General features: G+C 53.9%; 1 protein-coding gene and 1 long non-coding RNA gene across 5 annotated transcripts in view; one reads left to right on the top strand and one right to left on the bottom strand.

Annotated features, from left to right (window-relative positions):
• BCOR (BCL6 corepressor) overlaps window positions 1–13772 on the bottom strand; it is a 118972-nt gene extending 105200 nt beyond the window's left edge. Inside the window, exon 1 of one of the 2 annotated variants that reach the window (XM_070784383.1) lies at window positions 13751–13772. The gene's annotated coding sequence lies outside the window, so the exon portion shown is untranslated. Of the gene's footprint in view, window positions 1–13484; window positions 13639–13750 lie in introns of those variants that run through there. The other variant, XM_070784379.1, reaches the window with a different exon arrangement.
• LOC139181327 (uncharacterized) overlaps window positions 12132–21315 on the top strand; it is an 88905-nt gene continuing 79721 nt past the window's right edge. For all 3 annotated transcript variants that reach the window (XR_011565324.1, XR_011565323.1, XR_011565322.1), the window contains exons 1-2: window positions 12132–12657; window positions 14634–14872. This is a non-coding gene — a long non-coding RNA (uncharacterized lncRNA). The remainder of the gene's footprint in view (window positions 12658–14633; window positions 14873–21315) is intronic.

Genomic DNA, 21315 nt, shown 5'->3' with positions numbered 1-21315 from the left:
CTTTCTTCTTTCTTTTTTCCCCAGTGACCATAAGTTCTTTGACACTCCTCCCAATGAGGGGTAGGTCTATGTCCCTTTGCCTTGAATCTGAGTGGGCCCGTGACTCATCATAGGCAACAGAATATAGTAGAAATGACGCCACATGGTTTCTGAGGGTGGGTTGGAGGAGGTGATGCTGGAAGGCTTGTTTTTGGAGCCCTGAGCGGCTGCTATGTAACTTCAAGTCTTGCTGCCCTTAAGCTGCCATACTGTAAGGAAGCCCAAGCCACACACAGAGCCCTGTGCTGGTGCCTCTGAACACAGCGGAGGTCCCAGCCAGCAGCCCGACAAGTGGGTGAGGCAGCCTCCAGATGATTCCAGCCCCCAGAATCTCCACTGAATTCTGGACCCATTGAGTCCATAAGCAGAATTCAGTTGCTTTCACACTAGCTCCCTTGCTGCTGACAAGCTCTGACCCTCACTTCTGATAGTAAGAAGGGGAGGTCAGTTTTATAATATGCCTGCTGGAAGGCAAGCTGGATTAAAATCACAAGTGTGGAGGGCAGGACACATTTCATCACAACCCAAATCCTCCACCTTGGATGGAACAACTTCTTGTTCTTTACGGGATCCCTGGAGGACAGACAGTGACCTGTCTCCCTCTCAAATCTGAACTCACATTTCCCCTAAAGCAGGGGTCCTCAACCTCCGGGATCTAATGCCTGAGGATCGGAAGTGGAGCTGATGTAATAATAATGGAGAGAAAGTGCACAGTAAATGTAGGGTGCTGGAATCATCCCACACACACAGTCCCTGGGGGTCTGTGAGAAAATTGACTTCCACGAAACTGGTCCCTGATGCCAAAAAGGTTGGGGACTACTGTCCTAAAGGATCTGGTTGAAAGGACCCCAGTTGTTGTTACCTCCGAACCTACGCTGGCTGTACAAGCGAGCCAGTTCATGGGGCAGGAGAGCAGGACCAAACATTTCCTCCTCCCTCCCACATTTTTCTTGCCTCTTCTCAAAGGTTCTCCTGTCAGGGAGGGGGTGGGATGGAATGCAGAAGGGGAGTCAGCTTGCTTCATTTTCTTCCCAATTCCTCCACAAACCCCACATCTTCTCATTCCCTGACCCCCAACTACCCCATTGCATTACAGTCCAGACATATACATTTTCATCCCTGATACTCAAGGTCACATTGGCTTGGCCATACCTACAGAATCACCCAGCAGCCCTTGGGCCTCTCCCTCCCTCCGATCCCCCTCTTTCTGCTTCCCTGAGACAGGTACTCAGAGTCCCTGCTGCCCAGGCAGCCCACTGACCCTCACTCACAGCCTGCCCTCCTGGGAAAGTGCTGAGGGAGGGGATGCCAGACATCTGGAATGTGGAAGACTGAGTGGGGGGGCATGGGGGGCCAGGTCCTAGTTCCCCTACCCCCACCACACACACCCAAAAAGCATGGCAGCCAAGGGGCAGGAGAAAAGAACAAGCCACCTGCAATGTGCAGACAAATTGGCCAAATTGTGTGGGGGGTGGGGGATGAGAGGCGAGGAGCTACTGAACAGGCCAGAATAGGCCAAGAAGCAAAGAGAAGAGGCAAAGAGAAGGGCCCCTGCCCTGCCAAATGCCAAGGGGTGAACTTGTCAAAGATAAAATACAGCCATCCTTGATGGCTCAGCAGGTAAAGAATCTGCCTGCAATGCAGGAGATGCGGGTTTGATCCCTGTGTTGGGAAGATCCCCTGGAAAACATGGCAACCCACTCCAGTATTCCTGACTGGGAAATCCCATGGACAGAGGGCACGGGGTCGAAGAGTCGGATACGACTTGGCACTGAGCAGATCAGCAGAATCGCGAAACAGGAGCTGAGATGAATGAAGCCCAAGGGACAGTTCTTCCCCAGATCACAGAAAGCCAGCACCAACTGGGGTTATTTGCTACCACTCATCTCAGGTGGCTTGGCCACAAGAAGCCCTGCAGAGGAGCACACAGGGGCCTGGGCCCTGCCCCAGAGCCTGAGTTCAAGGGCTGACATGCCCTCCCTCGCCCAGCTCACAGCCTTGGGGCTGCCTGCCCGCTGAACAGTGGGGTCCTAGTGCTCCAATTCCCAGGGCTATGGAACACACATTTTAGAAACAATTCCCTGCTGACCCAAATCCCAGGCCCATGAGGTCTTATGCTTCAAACAGTATCAGCCCCAACCCTCTGTCACTCCTTCAAGAATAAGCGCACAACAGTTATCAAAACCTTATTATTATTATTGTTGACTAAAACCTCATTATTGCTTTACATGCAATTACTTCACACGTCTTTCCCCAATCTGGTGATGCAGGCACTCTCATGCGCATTTCACAAATAAGGAAACTGAGACTCAAAAAAGTTACATAACCACTGGAGGCAGAGTGTTAGTTGCTCAGTTGTGTCCAAATCTGTGCGACCCTACGGACTGTAGCCAGGCTCTTCTGTCCATGGGATTCTCCAGGCAAGAATATTAGAGTAGATTGTCATGCCCTCCTCCAGGGGATCTACCGTACCCAAGGATCGAACCTGGGTCTCCTGCATTTCAGGCAAATTACTGCTGAGTCACTAGGCAGAGCTCCCATCTTAAGCCCAGATGTGTCTTGCTCCAGAGCTTTCCACCACACCTGTGATCTCCCAAACATTTTGACCACGTATTTAGTGCCAACCTGCACCAGGCTTGCAAAGATAAATAAGACAGTCTCTGCCCTTGGGGAGTTTGTAGTCTAGTGTGGGAGACAGAAGCGCTGCAATAGGATAGGATAAGGGCTCTGAACGTGGGGGTAGTCCAAGTACTTTGGAGTGCTTCTGAATATCTTGATCATTATCACCCTTTCACCTCTCTGCTACTTTCTGAGTCCCTCTGGTTCTTCCTATCCTTCCTTCAGCACTAGCTGCTGGCTTCTCGTCCTTGCTGGTTTCTTTCCTCCTATCAAAGGAGTCTGTGCTTATACACCTGGCAGGGATCCTGGCATCATACTTGTCTGGAAGGGCTGCCTTGGCTATGGAGATGTCTTTGGCTTCTGGGGTCCCTCTGGGAGGAGCTAGGCCCTGTTGGTCGACCCAGGCTTCCTCCAGTGGGACATGGGCACAGGAGCCTGGACACTGAGCAGGCTGGTAGGCCCTAGCAAGGCTTTTATTGAAGCCTGTTAAAGGGCTTTGGGCTTCCTCTGATGAAAGGCGCTTAAGTGCATCTGGTTTTGATTACAGGGGAGGAGAAAGCCAGGCGGTCTCTCGGGGGTTGGACCCGTCATCTGGCTCTGCCTTCCTCCGGGCAAAGCAGGCTGCTGGTGAGGCCAGGAGGCCAGGTGTGGGGGGCAGGCAGGAAGCAGAGCCAGTACAAAACCCTCCAACTCTGCGAGTCTCCTGACTCCCAGAAACAGCATGGTGGCTAAGAGACGTCAGGCTCCTTTGATAAAGTCAAGTTTAGAGTCGCTGCTGGCCACCCCTGACCAACTGCTCTTCACTGATTTCCACCCCCTCATCTCCACAATATCCTCCTAAGAACCCCTGACCCTCCAACAACCTTCCCGCCTGGCTGCTCCCTCAGAAGAAGTTACAATAGGCTTCTGCCTCAAGGGCTTCCGCAAGTGATGAAAACTAAGGAAATGCAGACTTTTAAAAGTTAAAAAACCCTTAATGTTCTCTTTCTCCTTTTCAACTAGCCAGTTATCATTCCCCATAAAATAGACGTCGTTAAGGATTCCACTTCACTGTAGCTGACTACGGTGCATTAAAGGAAGAGATTAGTATTAAAATAGGGTGCCTGTCCTGGACCATCACCAAGCACCCCCAAAGCCGCTCTGTGCCCCGCACCTGTCCCCGTGCGGGACTCCATGTGGGCACAAAAAGCTCTTGGGGGATCGGATGGGTTAACCGCAGGACGCGGTTTTAGGAACGAAAATGCATTTTCTTATTCCCACTCTGATTTAATCCTGCTGCGTGTTATTATTGTCAAGTCTCTTCGCACCATCGTTTCTAAAAAGAAAACCCGTGGGTCTGCGCTGCCCTTCGCCGCCTGCTCGGCTTTTATTGTGCACGCAGCCCGGTCTGCGTGGATCCGGCACGTCGTGACCGCCTCGCAGGCGCGCACGGACACCCTCGGATTGGCATTTCGATAAGAGCATTGTCTCAGCGGCGACACACACACTCATGCACACAATCGAGGGCTACAGACCCCTGGCCAACCCTCCTCGCAACCCGTAATTAGAGATGACCTTTGCGAAAGGCAATTAAAATATGGTAATATTCGATGCGCTCGCCCCTTTTCAGACAGGCAAACACACAGGTGTTGGCTTCGGGAGGCTCCACCTGGCCCGGCCAGGAGGCCTCCTCCGGCTTATGAATGAACTCTTTCTCCCGGGAAGCTTCGACTCCCCGCTACCTACGCGAGCGCGGGCTCCCCCCCTCCCCCACCAGTGCTCAAGCAGCCGGGAGCTCGCCAGCGGCGGCGGGGCTTTGTCATCGGAACGCACACACAGACACGCACACGCGCGCACCCGGTCGCCACGGGACCGCGGCAGCCGCCGCGCCGCGTCCTTCTTCGCTGCGCTCCCCTCCCCGCACCCTTTTTTAAGAGCTGCTCCAAATCCTTTCTTCTGTCTTTTATGTGTGCGGTCCTTTTAATCGAGGAGCTCGGAAAGCGTTTTAGAGAGGCCTCCCGCGGGACGCAGGACCGCAGGACTCGGGACGCGCGCGGACAGGACGCGTGGGCAGCTGGGCTTTGTTCTGCCCTTTGCCTGGGTCCCCAGGGCGTAAAAGCCTCTGCTGCGCGGGGGCCTACCGGTGAATCGGCGGGCTAGCACCAGCCCTTCCCAACCCCCACCCAAACTGGAACGTGAAATCCCCTTCGGAGTACACTCCGGACTTGATCCGAGTGGGGCGCATCGCCCTGGGGAGGGTCCCGTGGTCACAAGTGGCTCTCCCCGGACAGACAAATGTGCAGTGTCATTATGGTAGTTCCTGTTGCTCCAGGCCCCGGGGGTGCCCTCGCGGCGCGCACGCACCCCGCGTCTACACGGCCTGGAGAGCGAGAGGGGGGCTCAGAGGCTGGGACTCCCCGGGGGGCTGCCTGGAGGAGACGCCTCGTCGGGCCCTCCCGCACCTCCCGGCTGCCTTCCGGGACCGCGAGCACAGAGCCAGGGCGGCCTCTCGCCTTTCATTACCGGGCCTACGAAAGCAGCAGCCCAGGCAAATATGTAGCTATTAAAATTAATCGCCCTGCGTTGTCAGCTGAACATAATGCAAATTATTTATGGGCTGTCTGCGCAATATTTATCATCGTGCAGGCTCCAGGCGCTTCATGCCTCCCGGCCTCCCCCGCCCGCCCCGGCCCGCTCAGGGCGAAGCTGCGCGCAGATTGCGGCGGCCAGAGGGCTCTGGGCACCCGAAGGGAGTTCCGAGGGCGAGGCCGCGCATCAGCCTGCTTTACAGGCCGAGGGCCTCACTTTGGTTTCCAACACTCATTCCACATTTGCTGGAGGCCTACTACGTGCGAAATTAGATGACGGGGGGAGGAAAAAAAAAACCTTGGGGAAATTGGAACCAAAGAGACAAGCTAGGGCCGGAGGGGCGATACAGGCCGAGGCCTCTTGGCTGCCCGACTGAATTTTCTGTGACCTAAGTCTGTCCTCCAACTCGGGAAACCCATGTTTGCCGAAGCTGGATTTGCACTCTGAGAAACCCAGAGCATCGAAGGTGCCCAAGAGTACAACGCCGTCGACTGGAACAGGAATTCGCTGTCCTTCGAGCCTCAAAACTTGTTTGCAGATCGCAGATAACAGATTAACTGCTAATTGTCGAAATCGGCCAACCATTTAGTTTATCACTGCTGGGGGCCCCTTGGTATTCGCTGCACTTTTTATATGTAAAAACAGCCTTGGTACCTCCTAAACGGCTTTTGTGTGGCTTTTGTTTCTCTTTCAAATACGGTGTTTTAAAAACCAGCAGCAACACGCCACCCCACCCCCTCTCCAACCCAGCCTTCTCGTAAAAAAAAAAAAAAAAAAAAAAACCCCAGGAGGAGAAATAATCTATAGGACAATCCCCCCCTACTGGTCGGCGCTGGCGTTAGGGCTTTTTACGCAGATCGAGTCGCCCTGGGCTGCAGAGGTAAACAGGCTTTCTGCACCGTTGCTAAATGAATCACGAGGGGAAGAACGGGGGCTGCGGGCGAGCGGGGGAGGCCTCAGGATCCGGGCTGGGTGCCAGGGAGGGGAGGACGCAGCCCGAGGGGCAGTGGGGTGGAGGCGAGTAGACCCTGCCCGGAGGCCTCGGGCAAGGGAGGGGAGAGAATGGACGGTGGGCGGTCCAGCCAAAGGCCCCCGTTTGCAATCTGCGAGGCAGAGTGAATGCGCGGCCCAGGCCTCTATCCCCAGTGTGCCTGGGCGCCACCTGGGGCTGGTCACGCTGCGTGAGTCCATCTGCGGGGAAGGAGGTCGTCGGGCGCCGCCTCCCAACACACAGTTTTAGTAGCTCTGGGTCCTCAGGACGCAGAGGCAGGCCTAGGTCTTTCTTCTGATGTTCATTTAAAGCAAATTACTGCCCTTCCTCACTGTCTTCCCCCCACCCCCCAAAGGCCAACGTCACCTCGCCCTTAGTGGATCAAGTCCGAGTCAGGACCTACTTCCGGGGTCCTATGGGGGTGGCCTGGTATCTATAGCATCTGCTCTCCAGACTAACAGAAGGATAGGGAGCCAGAAAGCTACTTAGAATTTATATTCTTCATCCGGTTTTCTTCTCCTTAAAGTGTGATTTGACCCGGTTTCAAGGTCTTTTTTCCTTTCATTTAACCCCCACTTTGGACAGGAATGTTTCTCAGAACATTCCAAAGAATGTTCTGTTACCTCAGAAAGTTAATTTGAAGTGATGTAAAAGAAGAAGATGTTCAAAATCTTAAATGGCTTTTGGATACTGTTTATCTGTACATTCCTGTGTGGATTAGAGGAAGGGTTGGTTTTTACTTTTTTTTTTTTTAATCAGCAAACCACTCTGTTTTCTAGGGTAAGAGAGATGGAACATTAGTCACAATGATGTGGAGGGGATCAGGTCCTGTTTACCAAATGCTTTAAGATCTTGGTCTTCAGAATCCCACCTAAGAGGGGCAGGAGACTGATTTTCTGCCCCAAACCCCAAACAGTTTCAGGAACAGTAAGTTTCTGGCCTCATTGAAAAGGGGCCAGAAGTCAGCTGAAACCTACCAGCTCCTGCTTGCCTCCACTCTCCTCCAGATCAATGTCATTTAGTAAATGTTGCATCCCTTTCCGAGATGTGTCTACTGGGACCCAGGTCACCCTCTGGGTTGAAGCAGCCCCGACAGCCCACAGTTTAGGCACCTCTTTCGACAGCCTGCAAACCGCACGGATCACCTCTTACAACCCTCTGGTTTACTCACTTCCCTCCACCGGGTCAATTCCCACTCCAAACCCGGGAGGATAATTTTAAAGTGTTTCTGCAGACAGACCCTCCAACCGCGCCGGAAGTGTTTTATGGACCTGTGAGCCGAGTTAATCCCAGGAGGGGCGGCAGGATTAGTCCCTGGCATGGGTGGGGGATTCCTGTATTAAGGTTTAATTCCCATGGGAGAAGAGATGGGGGTCGGGTGGCTTCAGCAATGTGTGCCCCCTCCCCCACCGCATTAAACTTCGCGATTTGGGCTCGAGGCGGATGGAAACTGAGGCATGTCGACACCCCAGAGCCTCAATCCTCGCCGAGGCATTGTGTAAAGGGGCAGAGGGCGCCCCGCGTAGACGCATCCTGGGAGACCAGTGCGGACACAGGGTGAGTGGAGACCGCAATTGTGTGCTACCTGCCCCCACCCGCGCCCCGGTTTTATTCTTCCCTCTCCGGCAAGGAGGAGAGCCGCAACCCGGGGAGGGAGCCGGAAAGAAACACTTAATCACCGGCGTCTCGCTGCTCGTCACGCGAAGATGGCAGCGGCTCCCCAGGGTTTCAAGGTTCCGGGAAAGGCGTGTGTTCTGCCTTGAGGCGCGCGGGCTGCTGCGCTCCCTCCCTCGGCTCGGCTGCCGGCCGAGGCCTCTCAAAGCCCGTAAGTGCGGATAGGCCGGTTTGCCAGTCCCTTCTCGGGCTCTGGCGGTGGTTAGGGCAGCCGGGCCCAAGGGTCTTCCGAGCTAGAAGTAAAGGCTCCAGGATGATGTGAGATGGGGGGCTGATTTTCCAGTGCCGCCTCCGACCACAACACCTCGCACCCCAACCCCAAGACACACAGGGCCACACTCTGGCCCGGGCATCCAGGGTGTCAAACTGTGGCCAATACAAGCCATGCAGGGCAGACTCCTAGTAGCCGTGGTCGAGACTCGGCCAGCCTTCCCGGAGAGGGTATTTATCGCCATCCCCATTCACGCGTAGGCCCCACTGTTTGGCCCTCGCCTTTGACCCCCGGGCCATCATGAAACACGAAACACAGAGTGCACAGGTCCCCGGCAGCCACCGCTACTTCCCGTGGGAGTTGGGGATCCCCAGGCCTGGCTGCTCGCCCCCGAGGCGCCAGCGTGTGCACGGACCCTGGGGAGGGGCGAGGTGGCACGGCTCCCCCAACCCCGACTCTTCCGGAGTGCAACACACAACCGCCACGGGCTTCGGAAGCGCCGGAGCTGGGAGGAGGAAGGGAAGGCGGAGGCCCGGGAGGCGGGCTGCGGGCTGGAGATCCGTGTGTGTGTGTGTGTGCACGCGCACGCACGCGCACCCGGAAAGGGGGATGAGTGTATGGGGGCGGCAGGGTGAGTGTACGAGCAACCCGGAACCAGCTATCCCAATCGAGACTCGTCTAGCTGGCCTCTCCAGCTCCGGTCCTCAGGCTCCGTGCCCAGGGCTGGCGGCTCAAGCGGAGTGGAGCCCGGAGGTGCGGAAGGCGCTGCTAGGCATCCGGCCGGCTCCGCGAAAGGAGTCCGGGGTACGCCCGGGGCCCAGGGACCGGCTTAACCTAGCCCCCACCCCCACCCCGAAGGCGGTCGTTTAACTCCGCCTCCTGAGACCACTGACTCTCGGCGATAAGGAGTTCCTTCGCAATCGGCTGTCCCCAGCCCCCAGTCACCTCCGGCGGACGTGACCGCCGGATGCTATGCGGCGACGTGGGGCGAGGGGCCTTTGCACTGCCTTCCCTGGTTCCTTCTGCCGCCACTATAACGTGCTTCTGTAAGAGGCTTCGGGACTTCCCTTTGCAAGATAAGGGCCAAATTGTCGGGCTTCCCCATCTCTTCCCATAACCCTTTGGAAGGTGGTAGGTCCAACACCGTCTCCCCCCAACCCAAACAGCTCACCTTCACTACACAATACCGGGGAGGCAGCACAGCCCTACATTCCTCAGTTGGGGACCATCCTGGCCATAGCCCAAAATGTGCCACAGAGCCTCCTAAGCGTTCAGGACCTCAGTGTCCTCATTTGTAACATGATACCGGTAACTGTCTAACTCATAGGACTGTGTTCAGGATGATATGAATTCATACATAAAGTGCATAGGACTCTGCCTGGCTACAGTGTTGTTAGGATTTGATACTTTTACCAGGTTTCCCTGGTGGGCTCAGACAGTAAAAGCATCTGACTGCAATGCGGGAGACCCGGGTTAGATCCTGGGTTGGGAAGATCCCCTGGAGAAGGCAATGGCAACCCACTCCAGTACTCTTGCCTGGAAAATCCCATGGATGAAGGAGCCTGGTAGGCTACAGTCCATGGGGTCGCAAAGAGTCGGACACGACTGAGAGATTTCAGTTTCAGGTTACCAGGCTGAAGCTGCTGAAGGCAGAGTTTGGACAGGGTAGAAAGGGTGCTGATGCTGTGCTGTGCTCAGTCCTGTCGGACTCTGCAACCCTATGGACTGTAGCCTGCCACACTCAGTGGCAGGGGATCTTCCTGACCCAGGGATTGAACCCACATCTCCTGCACTGCAGATTCTTTACCTACTGAGCCACTTGGGAAGCCCAGAAATAGCACTACTGCCCATAAAAAAATTAAGGCAAAATGGGCTCAAACTGTCTCGACTAGACTTTCCCTTAAAGACCCGTGTGTGTGGTAAGGATGGAAGGGGAAACTGCTTTAATGGTGCTCATTTAGACTGGATTAATGGGAAGCTTCTGCCAGGGCTCAGGCACCATTACCCACCCTCTCCCTGAGGCCTTGGGCGAACAGCCCTGGTTTAGAGGACGTCCTGTAGACTCTTGCAGGCCACCCTTTCTGATGGCTCAAGGCCACCTCCTATAAATCAGTTCTTAGAGACGCTGGGCAAAAGCCACATCCTCTGGGGATGTAAGTTAGCCAGAGTTTAACGCCGGTCCAGAGCTGGCAGGCAGCAGGCCCCAGTCCCTGGGCTGCTGGTGAGTCTCATTTTAGGGACACACAAATGTACCACTATTTACGTAAATAGAATGGGTCAGATGTCTGATTTCCAAAAGCTTCTCATTTCCTTTGAAATGGGGTCTCCTGCACGATGGGGCGGGGCTGGGGCGAAGAAGCGCCCCGAGGAGGCCTCGGCGCCACAAACTCCGCGCCTGGCCTCTCCCAGGTCACTCATAATTCATTAAGTGGGACAGCCTTTTCCTTTTCAAAGACAACGCAAATGGCCTTTTCCTTACGTGGCTGCCGGCGTTTGCCTAGTCACTGAAATGTGTTGGCGGTGCGCTCTCGCTCTCACAGTTGATTCTTATCCGAGCTGTGCGTGCCAGGCGGCCAGCCCCGCGAAAGACAAAGACGCGGGCGCCTCCGGGTTTGCTCCCGAAGCCTCTGGGGTCACCTCTGGGGCTTCCCCTTCACAGCCTCTGGCTCCCGCGCCGCTGCCGGCCAGCCTCCGGAGCAAACCCGCAGCCCAAAGTCAGAATTCCAGTTCTCGAGCGCCACCCGGAGAGTTCACTTTCCCCCACCGAGGCCGCGTGGTGCGCGAAGGAGAGAGTCCGAGGGCGGCGGCAGCAGACGTTTGGGGCCGGGGCCGGGACCGGGACCGGGGGCGGGGTGCGGGAAAGGACTCCACAGCACCCAGCCGCACGAACGCAGGAAAAGAAAAAGGCAAGAGAAAATCGTGGGCTTATAAAAGCCAAAACCCAGGACCATCCACTAGGAAGTACTAACAATCCCAGGCAGGGTTTTGCAAGGAACAAGCAAGCCCCCAATAGAAAGTACAACGGAAAGAAATCCCCGTTGAGAGTTGTAGTAAGAGTCCTCGAAGGTGGAGTGCAAAGGGGACTGCGGTTTCTCAGGACACACACGGCCTGCGCCAAGATACATCATGCTCAGTCCGGTACCTCCTGCCCAGACTTTTCATAGCAGGCAGAGCGCGGGGTTTCAGCTACAGATCAACCAGTTCTCACAGTATTTGTAACTGACTCAACGTGTACTTGATTAAAACAAAAAGATCGATCTTGCTTGAAAGATACACGGACAACCTGTATTTAGTGGGATAAGTTCTCGCAGCTGTCTGCCCACGGTTGTCTGGTCTCTCTAAGAATCCACGTTTTCTAGCCCGGGAAGGGGCAGGCGGCCCTCCTGGCTCCTCCTTCGGCGGTTTCCTGGCTTGGCGCCCATCCTCCCCATGCACCGGGAACGGAGGCGGCCGCATTAATACTCGGCGGGCAGCCTGCTCCGACCTATACTGTCATTTTTTCCATCGGTCAGAATCGGGCTTGGCGCGGGGGTGGGGGGGGGTGCGGGGAGGCGGTGTTCTCCGAGGGGCTGTGCACGGATCACTGGGTTTTCCCCGGCTAACTTAACACGGAGGCAAAAGGGGCAGATGGAAACCAGGCCTCGGCTGGCCGGGCGCGCGTAAGCGCCGCACTCGGCAGCTCGACGCAAAGCCAGGGCTGGATTTTCGCGGCCCGGGCCCGGCGGCCTCCCAGCGCTAGCACGATCCTCTTTCCCTGGGGCTGAGCTAACGTGCTCGCCTAATTCCGCCCTGAAGACTGCAGCTGTGCGGCAAGGGGGGTGGGGGAGGGGGGGTTGGAATAACCCGCAAGTTTTCCAACAGAAAAGTGTATGCGCACAGGAGAGGTGAAGGCCCACCCGATTCCGGGCACGTACCGACACAGCATCTAATCAGTGTCACTGCGAGGAGCACGCTTCCGCGGCGGGCGACACCTCGGCCCCCGCCAACCTGCAGGCGGAGGTGGGGGGGAGGAGGGGGATGCAAATGGCGTCTCGCGTCGCACCACACTCTGCACGGCTCCCGCTGCCTCAACTCCCAGTAGACTTCGCAGCGGGGCCAAGCGCCGCCACTCGGGGGACGCGAAAACGCTGGCCGCCCGCGCCCCTCTGGAAAACGAACTAGCACCACTCCCCGTGCCCAAGCCATTATTTCCCTGCCCCCCACCACCGGAAGAACTGCCCTTCCCCGATGAGAGGTGGGGTGGCAAACTTTGTGCGAGGACCGTGCCGCCCCTCTTCCGCGTGGCGTCCGAGAGGAACATGGGTGGGTTTCACATCAGAGGCCTGACCACACCCTCCCACTTATCTAGGCCTCGGACCTCAACCGCGTGGACTACGCAGCAGAGGGAAACACTTCAGGCCACTCCGGGAGGGGGGCACCGAAGTCAGGCGTCCTCAAGCGCTCTGGCTGCTGACCAAGTTCGTGTTCTTTCCATCCCACGCCGGAGTAGCGCTCGCTACTTCGGGGAAGCGTGAAACTCCTCATTCCCGGCCACGAGGCCACCCCTGTCTTTAAGGTAGGGCCGGTGGTCTCCCTACAGCACCCTCTCCCGCTCCGCGGTCCCCGCACAGCTCACACAGCCCCGGGGCGTCCCCAGAGATGGCCTGAGCCTTTCCTTCCGGGGGAGAAGGAGGTGTGTAGGTCGTGTGCATCACGACTCCAGCCGGCGCCCTCCGCGGAGCCATCGCGGCAGCCCTCCCCTCCCGGAGTCGCCCTGCGGGATGCAGCCTCCCCCGCGCGTAATGGGGCACCCCTGGGACGCAGACAGGGATGGCGGTTCCGGTCGTTCCGGGATTTGCGTGCAAAGACGAAAACAAGGCCAGCGACTACAGGAGCGGTGCCTCCATTCTCGGGGTTCAGACGACCGTGCAGTCTCCGCGTCGGTCCCGCTATCGCCACTCTTGCCTGGGGGGACCCACTCCCGTGCCCCCCCACGCCACCACCCCTCCCCCACAGCGATCTCCCGTCCCGCCCGTGCGGCACCACGCGGAGCTCCGAGCACGCTGGCTCCAACCCCAGTCCCTCCATAACTCGCGCGCCTCCCTCGCCCCAGGCTCGGGACGCCACTCGCTCAGCGGCCCGAGTACGCCGGTTCCATCCTCGGCTGCGAAAGCCGCCGCCCCGTGCCACCCCCGTCCGGCCCGGCCCTTGTCCCAGCCCGGCTTCCCCGCCAGCTGCGCCGCCACCGCCGCACGTGACCCGCCCCCGTCGCGGCTTCCGCTGAGCTGCCTGTTCCGGAGCACAAACAATTTCTGCTCTGACGCGGGGTCTCTCGGGCCCCGGCGTCCTCTCCTCCCTGCTTCCCCCCCTTCCGGGTACGAGAACTCAAAACAACTCGCTGACCTTCGGGCCGACCAGCTCCGGCTTCCACCGACTCCGGCATTCCGTTCAAACCCGGCAGCCGCGGCTTCTAAGATTTCACTCCGCGCTGGGCTGGGGGGAGGGGGTGATTTCTCCGGGAGGGGGTGTCTCAGATCGAAAGAGCCACTTCGCGCTCATTCCTCTCCTCTCAAGTGAGTTTTTAGACTGTCGACAGACCTTGGGGAAAGCCGCGCGCAAAGAAAGCCGCCCCCCCCCACTCCCACCCCAACACACACACATACACTCACGTCTTGACGAGAGCCTGACCCGATTTCCAGGGTCACGGCCCAGCGGCAGAAGGCCTGGCCCGCCTCGGAAATACCATCAAGCGGTGGAGGGCGGCAGGGATCTGAGCTGGGGTGGGGTGGAGGGATCGCGCTAAATAATAATAGTACTCCCACTTCCGCGCTGTGCTGAGTACTTTACGAGCCCTCAAACTTTACAGGTCAGTTACATGAGTTTATCAAGTCACCCAGCGAGTTAAATGACTTAGTGGGAATTTGAAGCCAAGTATCCCTGAGTCTGAGTGGTTAAACGTTTTGTTAGTGGTCACCTTGGAATCAGAAGTCCAGACCCATCTACAAAACTTAGTGTTTGTTTGAGGACTGTGTATTTTCTACGTTGCCCTATGACTGACACACAGTAGGCACTTAGTAAATAATGGTGAAATGAATGGGTATCTGAAGAAACGATAACAGAACCACCCATGGCAAGAACCACCCGTGATTTTAGAGAAAACGGCCCCAACCACTGCTCCTTCTAAGAGGACTATTTTAATAAAATCTCTAGCTGTTTTGTGACTGTTTGCAGATAACAGGAAACTCTTATTCAAAAATACATTAACTTCCCACTCCACCCCTCCCCCCAACCAATCAGCCTGGCAGCATTTGAACTTGCTGGGGCATATACCCAAAGCAGCTTTTGCTTGATCTCAGCCATTTTCCCCCACCCTTCCTTCTCTGTAGGCTTCTGCTCAGGATCAGGCATATCTGAACATATCACAGGAAAGGAGGGTACACCCACCAAGCATGGCTCATTGGTTTCCCTTCCACAGGCCCTTGGTGGCAGCGGCGGGGGCGGGGGGTGGGGGGGAGCGTGACTTGCAGTTAGCGCTTATTTTTCAATTCACAGACCACATAAGGAACACCATGATCGTACATCTGTGCAGCTTGTTTCAGAGTCCCAGCCCTCACCAGCTGTGAGGTCACATCTCTTGGAAGGCAGTCATCTACCTCAACCAACAGCTTGGAGATGGCTGGGCAGTAGGACCACATCTGCCATTTGAACAGCCTACCACTGCTGCTCTGGGCTGTCCAGCTCCTTCCAGTGCTCCAAGAGAGGATGCGATTTTAAAAAATGCATATATTCAGGTAATCCTATAGAACATACTTTTATGTCATATTGTTATTCCCCGAACCCTCATTTTCTAAACCTAACCAGTTGTCCATTCTGTGTCACTAATTGGGCAGCCTGAAATGAGGACCAATTTCATTTCCAGTTACCTGAAAGTAAACTCGCTCCTTTCCAACTCCATTCCTCCAGCATCTGTTGAATGCCTCTGCTGTGTAAGTCACTCTCTTAGGCAGAACATGGAGGAGGAAAATGGCTAGCCTCTGTTTCTGATTATGGATATAGTCTGTCCTACCTCCCTCTCTCCCTCCCTCCCTCCCCTTCCTTCTTTGTCTGTCTTTCTGACAGTTGTCTATTTTGGCTCATGTTCCTATGATTATTAACTAAGAAATGAAAGTGTTTATTTTCTAAGTAACAACCTAATCTTGATTAGAAGGCTGGGGCTTAAGCCACCTCTTTTACAGTCTGGTCTGGAGTGACCAACAGGGCCCTGTGACCTCAGCCTGAAACATCAAATGATTTCCAAGGAGGCCACAGGCCTCAATCCCACGTGGCCAGATCATAGCTGAGCACAGCCTTGCCGAAACTCACTTACCCTTCATGCAGGGGGAACTGGTGACAAGTGATGCTGATCCGGAGGTTCAGGATGCTAATTTGATTTATTATCTGTGTACAGCCTGGGGAGGAGAAAAGGCTCATAAAAGTGTTCTAGGCTGGTCATTCTGAATGTGAGCATTTATTTATCTGCAAAACTGCCGAATGTCCCTGCAGGAAGTCGCGGGCGCAGCAACCCCTGACTGCACAGACAAAAGTCTCCCCTTTACACAGGGCTGCTTTTATTGTTTCCAACAGCTTTGTGCTTTCCCTGGGGGAAGAGGAGAGTCATAGAGCGAGTTTTCTTCCTCTTTTCTCACGCTGCAGAGGAAGTGATGTTGTGGAAACAGTGGCATTAACTTGGCCTGCAAACCACATCAGAGCCAGAGTTGGGAAAAGCTTGGAGCAGGGTGGCATTCCAATGGCTTTTGTCCTCCAGGTCCCCCCAAAACCCAGCCTGAGTCTGAGCATGAGGATGGCAGGAGTTCACAGGTAGCACAAAGCAAGAGAGTCATACTTGGGAATCATTCCCTGGGTACAAGGGGCTCCCTGGGGATGGATGTTCCTGATCAATTAGGAGTCAAGCCCTCAAAGGACTTCTACAGCACTTTCATTCATTCTTCATTCATTTATTGGACCACACATAGGGATTACCCACTTTGTGCCTGGCACTGTGCTGGGCCAGGGTGTGGAATGGTAAGCCACAGAGATACGGTCCCTGTGTCATGGAGCTTACATTCTACTTTGCTTGGCACACAGAAAGGTACTGACTGTGCTCTCGACCATCAAATCCTGTAGGTCGTACCTCCTTAACCTTTCTCCTGGGCTCTTCCCCATCTGACCCTCTTAATTCAGATCTTTGAGAGCTCCTCATGGAACAATGGAACCCACCCTCTCCAAACTTGCCTCCTCCATCTGATCATGCCACCCACTGCCTTGAATCCTTGAAGCAGCAAGAAGCGGAGAGACAAGGGGAGAAAAGGACACCCCCATCCAACTGAGTCAGCCTCCTTTATAAAGATTTCTCAGAAGTCCCACCCCGTGATTTCTACTCACGTCTCATTGGCCAGTTGGCCACCTCTTGCTGCAAGGGAGGCCGAGTAATGCTACTGCTTAGCTTGAGGCCATTGCGGCCTCCAGTTACTAAGGAATTGGGGGATGGATGCTGGGGTGGGCAACCAGCCCCCTTAGCTCATATACCTGCAGAGTATGTGATGGGCAGTATGACATCACTTAGGAGGTGGTAGGAGAGCATTCACGAGGGAGCTTTTGGGGTCTCTTCCTGGTTCACATCCCGGATGTCTGGGACCTCTGTCCTCTACAGGGTTGGAATGCCAGCAGTCTCTATATCGCTTTAGCTGCAGATGGAGTCTGTACCCCCACCCCAGGAACAAGGGAGCCAGAGAGGAAAAAAAGCTGGTTAGGTAGGGCAGGGCTGGCTATGTGGAGTCTAATCAGTGCAGTCACAGGGTCCTGTGCTCAGAAGGGCCCCACGCTTGGGGTTTACTGCTCTGCAGTTGCCATCTTGGCATTCTGAATAATATTATTTCAAATCTGGGTTTGGTGGGTGAGGTCCGATGGGACAGTGGAGCATGACCCAGGGGCATGGAGCCCCAGCTCATGCACGGTCCCCCCTCCTGCCCTCCACCCCCGGTTTACCTTCCTGTAATGGGTTCTCAGATGCTGGCTCCCCACCTCCTGGTGCCCCTGGCCTTACTTGGCCTCCTGCACACCACCCTGGCCTTGGGGCTGCTGCCACCCTCTGCCCCTGGCACGAGCCTGGGTACTAACTTTGGGAAGGTCCAAGTTGGGGTCCAGTGAGCCTCATAGCATCTTGGGGGTGGGGCAAGGTAGTAGCACTTTGGGTCTGACACTTGGCAGGGACCTCTCCTCCACGGAGGATCCCAGCCCTGAATGTGTTCCAGCTTGGAGGCTGTGATCCCTTGGAGGCCACCAAGTACCTTGGGTTGAGGCAGTGGACATGTGGGAAAGAGAGACTGACTTCCCAGCCTCTGGCTGGGGCCCTGCATTTTAGTTTTGTTCTGGGCCCCACAGATTATGTAGTCAACTCTGCCTGATCATGGGACCGTGGTGTTCAAGCCTGTGGATCCCAGGCCAGGGAAAACTAGTCTGCAGAAAGGCAGAGAATAATAAAGACATACAGTAAAAAACAGAGTGCCTTCAGAAACACAGGGCCCCAGAGAGGGCAAAGGTGGGTTTCTCAAAGATAGGGGTCCAGTGAGGGGGTCCTGCCTCCGCCCCAGGGCGGGGAACCTGGCTGTACTTTTGCTTCTGAGTTCTTCTCATCAGTTCTCTTCTGTTCCTTGTGCTACTATGAGTGGATCCCCCTGATTACCAAGTAAAAGTGCCCCAACCCAGACCAAAAAAAAAAAAAAAAAGCCTGATTTACAGTTTATAGTATTAGGTTTCGGTCCCAATTTTGCCATTTAACTAGCTGTGTGATATTGCGCAAGTGAGTTATTCTCTCTGAACCTTCATTTCTTCAACCTTAAAAAATCGGCTGGACTTAATGGTACCAATGTTGTAAGTTGCTCTGAGGATTATCTGTTTACACCCCTTCTTGTTAATAGAAGGATTTAAGACACAAAGGCATGCAGAGAATTTTGAGTGAAACAACTTCCTTCTCTGTTTTCTCAGTTCTTAAATACTGCATACTTGAATCTGGTTAGCTGAAGTGGTTAGAATAAGGTCAAACAAGATGAATGTTATAGGTTTGAGCACTAGACAGGTTTGCTTAGTGTTTTTCCATGACTAAAGACTCAACCCATAAGGTAGATACTTCAGTTATTTATCACTGTACAATGAACAGCTCCCAAATGTATGTAACAACCATGTTACTGTATCTTCTTATCTTGTGGGCCAGGAATTGGCCCAGGACTAAGATGGGTGATTCTTCTGCTCCATGTGGTCAACTAGGGACTCTCAGTGACACTCCAGTGGTGGATGAGCTGGCCTGGAGGGTCCAGGTTGGCTTTGTGCATAAGTGTGATGCTTTGATGGGGATGGCTGGCAATCTGGGCTCAGCTGGGACTGTAGAATGCGGTTCCTATCTCCAGCATGGTGGCCTTAGGATAATAGCACTTTTGTCATGGTGGCCCAAGTTCTGAAAGACCAAGATATAATCTAGAAATCCTTTTCTGACCTAGCCTTAGATGTCATGTAGTATCACTTATGCCAATTCACCTAATTAGAAGAGAGAAGCTCACCCAGATTCAAAAGCAGGGGACTGCATGAGGGCATGAATACCAGGATGCATGGGCCGTGGGTAGGGCCATCACAGTGGACCAACTACTCATATGTTTGCTCCCTTAGTCCTGAGGGGGCAGAGTGCAACAATATGGATGGAAGAGCTCAGCTCCATCCCCATTCATCATCAGAAGGGTTCTGGGAAATCCTGAGCAAGGAGCAGGAGATGGAAAGGCTCTTGGGAACATTGGCCCCTGCAGAGAGCTAATTCCATAGGCTTTGGCTCCAGGATTTGGATGTTAAACCCTAGTCCTGCTTCAAAGCCAGCCTCTTGGGCTCTTGAACTTACAAAAAAATCTCTGGTTCCTATGAGGGAGTTACTATTATTGTCTCCATTTTCTATATGAGGTAACTTAACTAAATTGCACAGAATCACAGGGAGAAAATGGTACAGCTGGAATTTGAATCCAGATATATCTAATGCCAAAGCTGTAGGTCATTTTATGGTTTACGGTTTAAGGAACTTTCCCAGGATCACCCAGAGAAATACAGAAATACAGTTCAGCACCCCTTCATGGTAAAATCACTTAGCAAACTTAGAATGGAAATTCCTTCATCTGATAAAAAGTAAGTACAAGCAAAACTTATAACAGATGTTGTTTAGTCGCTAAGTTGTGTCCCAACTCTTTTGTGACTCCCGTGGACTGTAGCCTGCAAGGCTCCTCTGTCCATGGATTTCTCAGGCAAGAATACTGGAGTGGGTTGCCATTTCATTTTCCAGGGTATCTTCCTGACCCAGGGGTTGAACCTGTGTCTCCTGCATTGCAGGTGGATTCTTTACCACTGAGCCACCAGGGAAGCCCCAACAAACATTGTATTTAATGGCAAAATATTGAAAATTTCCCTCCTGAGATCAGGACCTAGGCATGATGCTTGCTATCACTCTTCCTGCTCATTATTACTCTGGAGACCATATAGCCAGTGCAATAAAGCAGGAAAAAGAAAGAAAACTCATGAAGATTGGAAAGGAAGAAGTGAAACTATTCGCAGATGACATGGTTGTGCACAGAGAACATCCAACAAAACATATAATTCATCTATGAGAATTAATAAGGGAATTCAGCAAGGTCACTGAATTTAATGTAGGGCTCTGGTGAGAAGTCAATGAGAAGTTTATTTCAGCTACTAAACCCTTACCTATTTAATCCTGATAACCACTTCTTTTTGGTCTGTGGCCCTGGTGACACTTCCCTCTTGACGTTCCCTTTACTCTGTCTTCCTTGATACAGTCTTCTTTTGTGTCTCATCCTCCTCTTCTGGTATCTGCTTCTTCAGTGCCAGCTGTGCTCAGAGTTCTATCCATGAACAGTGCTATGGCAAGCACAACTCCCTCATGTTCTATATGGATGGCATCCCCCATGGTTGTCTGACACCCTTATCATTTCTTTCCTCATTCTAACACTGACTTAGTTCTTGGTTTTCCCGCCTCCATTCCCGCCCCCCCCCCCCCATTATTTTTATTGTGGTAAAATGGGCATGAAACTGACTATCTTAACCATTGTAAGTGTACAGTTCAGTGGTATTAAGTACATTCACGTTTCGAAACCATCACCACCGTCCTCCTACCTCAGTCTTGCTCCCCGTGTTTTCATCTGTTCCGCAGGCCTTGAGGGTGACCTTAAGAAATGCAGACTTGATCTTGCCACCTTTTACCTCTTTAAATTCTTTCAAGACTGCAGACACCTTGGTTAAATTCAACATCCTCTGCCTGGTATAACAGCCCTCCATGATCACGACTCTTGCTTCCATTACTGTTTTAATTTGGGTACCTCCCAAAGCTGACCCTGAGCCAAGGATCTGGGGGCATAAGAGAGGTGATCCCAGGAAGCACAGTGAGGGATTAAAAATCAAGACACGGAAGGGAGGAAGACCAGTATAGGGTCCGTTCATGAGCAGGTTATCAACATGAGCAACTGGGGCTCAATTCTGCTGGTGTCTCTGTGGGATCCTGTGTAGTACACCCCTCAGAGTATCTATCCACCAACTCCCATCCAGTGGTGTGCTAGTAAACCAGATTTCTTGGAGAACGAAGAAAGTCCCAATTTATGGTATTCGCCAATTGCCAGGGTATAAATATTCCCACTGTGGCTGATTGGAAGCTACCAGTGTTTTAACAATTGGCTTGCAAATTTTCTGAATATGTTAACAGTCAGGCTCCAGAGCTCGTACCACGGCTCCAGCACACCCCGGCTCTCATGAGTTGAGGATGATTTCTGGGAACTAAGTACTTAGGATCTGCCTGCACATATGGTAGCCAGCTGAGCTTGCTTCAGAGGCCTGAGAACTCCCTCTGATGGAGTTTCAGGAAGTCCTCATGTATTTGGGAAATCTTTCCAGGTGCCTTCTGGGTTGGGTGGAAGGACATGGGTGGGACGCCAACAGAATTTGCGGTTAGGTCTTTGCTGGGCTCTTGCTCCCTGCTTGGAATGCCTGTTCCTTCTTAGCCCCCCACTGCTGAGCTTCTGCTCATTCTTCAATACTCATCTATGGTGTCACCACCTCTGTGAAGCCCTTCCTGATTCCCCACAAACTGTCCTTGCTCTCATGACAGCCTGGAAGCGCCCCTTAGTTTGTTAATTGCTACCTGCCTTTGTCCTTCACT

Source organism: Bos indicus, chromosome X, assembly GCF_029378745.1.
Source record: "Bos indicus isolate NIAB-ARS_2022 breed Sahiwal x Tharparkar chromosome X, NIAB-ARS_B.indTharparkar_mat_pri_1.0, whole genome shotgun sequence".
Lineage (NCBI taxonomy): Eukaryota > Metazoa > Chordata > Mammalia > Artiodactyla > Bovidae > Bos > Bos indicus.
The sequence above is the reverse complement of the archived record's forward strand: the minus strand, read 5'-3'. Positions and strand labels throughout refer to the sequence as shown.